Here is a 7,871-nt window from a genome sequence, read left to right on the forward strand (position 1 = left end):
AAAAAAATGAATACAAAGGTGCCTATTTCTTGATATGCTTATTAATTTTTGCAGGCAATTGAAACTTAGAAAAAAGATATTTTCAGTAAGATAGAGCGTAGATCTAAAAGATGCAAAAAGATTTGAGGTGGGGAAATCAGTTAAAGGTCATATTCCAATCCCCTCAAATTATAACTTTTCCTAAAAATTAACCTAGAGTTATTTCCCTTTGCTGACTCTTTTGCACTGAAGACAAAAAATTAAACTGGTGTTATTTCCCTTTGTTGACTCTCCTGTATTGAAGTCTAAAGAAGATTATAACAACATGTGGCAAAAACAGACGCCAGAAAAATAAACATGAAACAATAACAGAAAAATGATGTGTTTTTCAACTTTTTAAAATGGAATTCAGGTGTGAATGACAATGTAAGTCATCAAAAGAAGGAGACACTGCTTTCTCAGCATTCAACTTGATAATGATGTATAGATCTTTATTAATAATAGATTTTTAAAGTCAAATTCACAAATTCAATATTGAAACAAATTTTATGAAGTCTGACTTGTATTCCTATCATGTGGGATTCCATGTACTCTCTAAAACCCATGAGAAAAATGCAAGATGCAATTGGAGGAATACAACAAGCAGAAGATACAGCAGTCAGTGGGAATGGTTAGAACAACCCTAGGCACAGGTATATATTCATTTTGTATAAAAACTACATGTAAGAAGCTTTTTTCAATTAAATTGACATTATTTTTAAATTAAATAATTTTTTTTTTTATATAATAGACTTAATTGGTCTATATTCAAAGATCACCATGTTAGCAGGACATTCCAGATATACATCTTAGTAAGATATTTGCGTTATAGGAATTTTTGCTTGCTTCAGAAAGCAACTTACTTTGGCAAATCATAACTACAAAGTTTATCAAAAGGAGGAGAATGTTATAGAAGATGTAAGTTTGTATGTAATGAAAAATATACACAAGGCAATTTAATATTTAAAAAAAAAACATATTTTTGGTAACGTTGTAGACAGTGGCGGATCCAGGAATCTTGAAAAGGGGGAGGGACCAGTTTGGTGTCGGGGTAGGGGCTCAAGGCCACACCAAAAAATTGATTTATTGTATCAGATGTATATTTTGGACACAAAAAGGGGGGGGGGGGTGGGGCACCCCTCTAAATCCGCCAGTGGTACAGTTTAAAATCTGATTTGGCCAAAAAAGTAGTACCGGTAGGTGGTGGGTAAAAATTCGAGATGGTCAACTTAACGGAAACACAAAAAAAATTTTTAGCCTAAAAAGAAGTCATATAATTCAGATTCACTGTAAAAGAACAAAACATATTTAACTGTATTCTCTATTGAGAAGTTGATGGCTCGTTTTAATACTCCCCCTGAGGGAGTATTTCTTTAATTTGAAAAAAATATTTTAAACATATTTTAGATGTACTGGTGCTTTGAAAAAAAGAAGATGAAAAGATACCGATACATAAAGAGAACCTTTATTCTTGTGTTTTTATCATCATTCTTTATTTCAACACAAAGGCTAAATACCAGAAGCAGGAGGCAGTTACAAAATTAACTAATGGAGAAAAAAACCTTGCAATTGACCGTGAGAACTGAACATCGGACAGTATCTTAAATGAACAATATTCTTTTGGAGAAGATTCTGTTAGAGCATGGGGACAGCTTTTGGAATAGGTGATGGTAAATTGTTTCAGTTACTTTTACCTTGCAATTGGCTACACTGAAAATACTGTATGAGTACATAAATTGGCGTATTCAAAATTTAGCGCAATCACTGGGTATGGAGTGGTTGGCGTAATCATGAATTAGCGCTACATAAGTCTGCACCATGTATTGTATTTATTAATGGTTTATTTACGGTATTCATTAATTAGCAAATTGTTGTCTGCGTTCAAGGCGATAAAATATGAAGAACAGGTTCTTGAAGATGGGACCCCCTCCCCCGCGTTCCGTACCCCAAGGGTTCTCCCCGACTTTTTTTAATAAAATATATTTCTATGACACATTCACAAAGTATTACAATTGAAAAATCCAAAATATAATTTAAAACTAACCTTTTATTAAAATTCATACTTTCTGATACTAAAAGTTCTCTTTTAGTATCTAAGAGTATGAATTTTTATAAAAATAAATAAAACAATGAACTTCATGTGTATAAACTATAAAAGAAGAAGGATTAACTGGAACCAGATATTTGAAAACATACACATATAGATAAATTTTTGTCATCTACATTATTATTTTACTATATCTTGTGTATTCATATTTTTATAAATTTCATGTTTATTCCTAAAAATCTGTATGTAAGCTTTCCAGCCGTGGTGTGTCTGTGTTTGTGTATGTGTATGTATGTTTGTTTATGTCTAAAGTCAATTAAAAAAAAAAAAACTTTGTGAATGTGTCATAGAAAAATATTTTATATAAAAAATGTCGGGGAGAACCCTTGGAGTATGCAACGCAGGGGGGGGGGGGGGGCGTTCCCAAGCACCTGTGATAGGAAGCCTGCTTTTTAAAGTACACATGCAGGAATTCTCAGGCAATTTATTTGGAGATGTGAATACTAACTACTAGCTTAGTATTATATACATTTTAATAAAAATAGATATGCTTATATACTTGTATTTGTTATCACATGAAAAATGTAGTAGATATTAAATAATTGATTTTTAATTAAAGTACATGTATGTTTTTTATTCCAGGGAAAAAGATGAAGATGATTATTTCAAGTTTCACTTTTCAAACCCATTTAAACTTCTTGACTGGTCAGACACAACACCACATAATGGCCAACCTCTGATGTAAAGAGAAATCATGGAAACATCAAGCCTAGCTGTTTCTATTGTCTACAAAATTGCTATATAGCAGTTATTTTCTACATTTTGTTTATCTCTAAATACACATTTTGGATAATGTTTAGATGTAGATTCTTGCTTGATTAATAATTTAAAAAAAAAACCCTGTTTTTAAAAGTCACGATAAAATTATATATATACACATGAATATGTGTATGTTTTCTGATTGTAAGAATATACATTAATGGTTTTATTTTTAATGGGGTGTTAATTTATGGTCAGTGTAAATAATTCTAAATTTCTTTATCCAAATAAAATTGATCGATATCTAAAGATTTGCATCTGGGAACAAGCAAAATTTAAATGGAGGAAATTAACATTAGCTTATCAAATTTCAAACCTGCTAAATTAATATCTACCTACCTATGCATGAAAAAGTAATAATTTATTATTTATTTATTTTTTGTTGTTGTTGTTGAAAAGTATCATTAGAGTTTTTATCCATTATCTTTTTCCATTTTTTATCTAGTATTTGAAAATGTTGTTTACTGAAATAAGTTCCAGTGAAAAGTTGAATAGCTAATTTTCTTTAGATTTTGAGTTATCTGCCCTTTGTAAAGGATCATAGAGAAACAATAATAATTCATTTAATTTTGTTTTATCTTATTTATTATCTTTAATAATATTTACTTATCATTCCGTTTGTCTTATCTATTTGTGAGAAAAATGTTTGGAAAAGAAATTTTATAAAATAACCAGTGTTTAGTAACATTTTGAAAAAAATTTTATTTGGCAAAATGCCAATTTTCGAAGTTAAAAATACCGAAAACGAAAAAAATTCCCACTCTACTTTTCATAAAAGTTAACTAATATTATTATGGTGTTTCAAAAATTTCAGGTGATTTTTTCTTGAATTGCCTGCATTTCTTAAAAGAGATCTTGGAATATAGGGTAAAAACGACCATTTTCAAAATGTAAGAATTTGGTCATCTTTGAGCCATCAATTGAAGAATTTGCAGTGACTTGTAGAATTTTTTTTTATTGTGTTATATAGTGCTTCATTTGTTCTATTCATATAATGTATGAATTATCTCAAAATAATAAAGATGATTAAACCACATGAAATCAAGTATATAGCATTTTTATGCTTGAATTGAGAGTAAATGGGGCAAAAATCTATATTAGCCCGTTACCATGGCAACCAAGGTAGTAACCTTAATTTTGAATGTTGATTATGTCATAATATATGGGCATTAATCACCTGAAAAAGTTTCATGAAAATCGCTCATGGTGTGTGCCACAGCCCTACAGTAAAATTTTGGTCCTTACAGAGAATTGATGTTAATTTTTTAAATTAAATATTATTTATGAATGTCTAATAAAATGTGTAAAGAGAGGTTGGACAGACATTTTAATTTTTTAAATTAAATATTATTTATGAATATAAAACACAAAATTTGTAAATATTTTTTGTACCTATGGATAAAATCTTCATAAAACTAGTCACAACTAGGGAGAATATGTTAGTCAATCATATTTTAAAAAGAAATTGAAATGAAATTGCTAAATTAAGGGAACATAATTATTTTAATATAGCTGTATTTGGATCAATCCCAATAAAATGAAACTGATCAAAATTAACACAAATAAATAAAATAATAATTATCGTCCTCTTTATGTATTTACCTCTAAGAAATCTATTTGATTGTCAAGTTCATTTACCTTTTAATCCGTATTACACCTAAACAAACTAGTATTCTTGTGAAAATGTTATCTATTTCCAATTATTACAAAATTCTGGTTGGGATCAGTTTAAATTTCGATCGGGATTGGCCAAAATCAAAAAATAAAATTCTAAAATTTGGCATTTTCATTTTGTTTAAAACTATGATTGTCTAGCATATTCATTGTAGCTGTGACTTGTTTTTTGAATATATTATCCATAGGTTTCGAAAATATTCGCAAATACTATGTTTTATTTTCATAAATAATTTTTAGTAAAAAAATTAAATGTCCAGCTTGCTTTTGTTTACATATTTTATTAGATATTCATTTTCTGCATCTATCAATAGCAAATTTTTAACTATAGAACATCTTATTTGTAGGGATGTCAACGAATAGTCGACTATTCGACTGTCAGTCGAATGGACCGACGATCGAATAATGAAACGACATTCGAATATTATAATTTAAAAAAAAAATGCAATAAAAGAGTGATAACGATATGGAATTATTTCAAAATTGAGAAACCGTCTTTCCTCGGGGACAGTTGATAAGATAATTTTCCTCTACAAAAAAACTTGATTTTCCATGTGCGTATAGAAAGTAGAGTGATTATAAATGCTTCACTACCGCGAGAATTATCTACGAGTTACTGTTTGTGTTGTTTTTATAATACATGTAAATCAACCATCAATACATATACTGGGCTTTGTTTGTAAAATAATTAATTGGACTTGATTTTATACGATCTACCAATTATCTTTTATTTTAAGATTGCTCAAATGCAAGGAACATGACTGATGTGACGTTTTGACGCCTCGATAACTATTAAAACAATTTGCTTGCATTTTAAATTGTTATAATTAAGGACATTTTGATAGCCAGAACAATCAATAAATGAATAAGCAGTAACTAACTGTTTAACAATTTAAAAGCCACCTGGCGTTTTGATAGTGTGAGATTACCCCCCCCCTTTAATTTATTTCATAATAAGCTTTAAAAAATATCGGCTAGCAAATTTTGAATGCTCACTAAAATAAAAAAATAACTACCCGTACAGATCAATTTATGAATTCGATTGATGGGGAAATCATGAATTTAGGAAAATTAGATTTTTAAATTTATTTTATAAAATCTTGCTATCCAACGTTACGCTGCATTAATTTTTGTTACTTTTCTAAAAACAGATTAAGGGTTTTTGAGTTATAAATACGTCATGTACCGGTGAAGTTTGAAATAAATTTTTATTTTCAGAAAATGTTTCGAATATTCGACTATCGTTCGAATAATGCAATCGAATAATCGACTAAGGAAAATAAATATTTTGACATCCCTACTTATTTGCAAATAAAATCTTTCCTTTTTTCATTTTCTTTAAAAAATTGGTAAAAAAAATCTTATAAAATAATTGAGAGCTAATATCGGCCTTTTAATGCTGAAACCATAGTTTAAAGGGGATGTCTTAAAGATCTATGAAAAAAATAAATTGGTGTGGCATTCCTTCTTAAATTCTTCCTTCAGACTTAGAATTAAATGCTTACTTCAAGTGCTTTACAATTTATAAACTTTATCTCTATAATGTTATGTACAGTACATGTAGATTGAGGAGGGTTCCTATGCGCGACAGAGGCAACTTTGGTACATTTTTTAAGCCCACAATTTTTTTTTTTTTTGTTTGATTGAATGGCTCTGTTACTTAAGTGAATGATTTTAATTTTCCCAGAGGCTTTGCTAGGACCTGTAATAAGGTGAACGTTTACTCAAATTACGTTGATAGTCCAACGGTTAATCATTTAACACTGTCCATTCAAAACCGTTTAGTACATGTAGAAATCTACGGTTAGCAGAGTAGAACCATGCAACAAGTAAAGATTATACATAGTTTTATTAGGAGTACGTATTTGAACAAATACCAAACGAACGTTTATATGCAAAAAGAAAATATGAAATGCCGGGTAATCCGCAGAACAACGAGTGAGTCATGATGCAAGTGCATTTTGGTTAACATTGAAAGCAACAACACGATGTCTGAACAAAATTATGAAAATATAGTAAACTGAAAGCTTACAAGGGAAAAGGATAGTGAATGTCAAACCCTTATTACATACTAGATCAAATAAAGGATATTTATAAACCTCCTCTCTGCATGTGGATAATTTAGGGCATTAGCCGCACATCTATTTTTCATAACGGTAAACAAATAATATCCAACTTAGATTGCAAGCTGATATATGTTCCTTGCATGTTAGTAAGCATATAAATATTGTTTTCCAAGCATATAAAATTAAATGCGCAAACATATAACGCAATGAACAAATTGTGAACAGGGAAGCAGTATTTTCTGTTGTTTGAAGTTATCGCCCTTAGAATTTTAAATTGCATTCATTTCTTTGCAAAAATAAACAAATTTGCCAAATCCAATTTAAAATAAAACGATCAAGAATAAACATTTTATAATTTCTTTTCTACTAACAGTAAGAATTTTGTCTTTATTCTGGAATAAGTAATTTTTCCATTAATCTTATTGTAAATAACTTTGAAACATCTAAGTATTATGCATATATAATTTTTTTTTCCACAAGGCCTAATTTATAAATGAGTCAGACGGTCAAAAAAAAAAAAACAAAGAGAGAGGGAGATAGAGTAGAGAGAGTAGGGGAGAGAGAGAGTGGGGAGCGAGGGGAGAGAGAAAAAGTGGGGAGAGAGGGGGGAGGTAAAGAGGGGGTGAGAGAGGGATGATGGGGAGAGGAGGGGAGAGTGGGACAGGGGAGGGAGGGGGAGTGGTGAAAGTGGGAGAGTGGTAAGAGAGAGAGAGGGGAAAGTGTGGGAGGGAGTAGAGAGCGTGGGAGGGGAGAGAGAGAAAGTGGGAAGGGTGAAATTGGGGAGAGAGAGAGGTGTGGGAAAGGTGTGGTGAGAGGGAGGGAAAAGGATAGAAGATGATATTACCGTGTATAGACTTGTGTTAAACGCTTCTTTCTTTGTAAAAAGTCTTATTTTGTGAAGGCTTTGTTGACACTAGCAAACAACAAAAGACACTGGTATAAAGGTTTTGAGCTAATCACGTTTTGCGCCCCTGATATCGAACGTCAGAGGCATATTGATTCAGTCCTGTGTGATATTTTTAAGATTTGTATATTTCACATATTTAATCTTCCTTATATTTTTATGAGAAGAAGTTTAAGACTTCATTCATAGAAATTAAAAGATAATTATGAGATCAAATTTTCTTAACAATCGCTATTTTTAAAACTAATTGGGAAGAGTTTTAAAACGTTAATCTTTCTAATAACTTATGAAGAAGAAAGAAGACTTTATTTTGATTTTTTTGCACATTTAGATAATTAAAACT

Source organism: Saccostrea echinata, unplaced genomic scaffold (assembly GCF_033153115.1).
Source record: "Saccostrea echinata isolate AGI-Se365-2 ecotype Australia unplaced genomic scaffold, CSIRO_AGI_Sech_v1 ptg000086l, whole genome shotgun sequence".
NCBI lineage: Eukaryota > Metazoa > Mollusca > Bivalvia > Ostreida > Ostreidae > Saccostrea > Saccostrea echinata.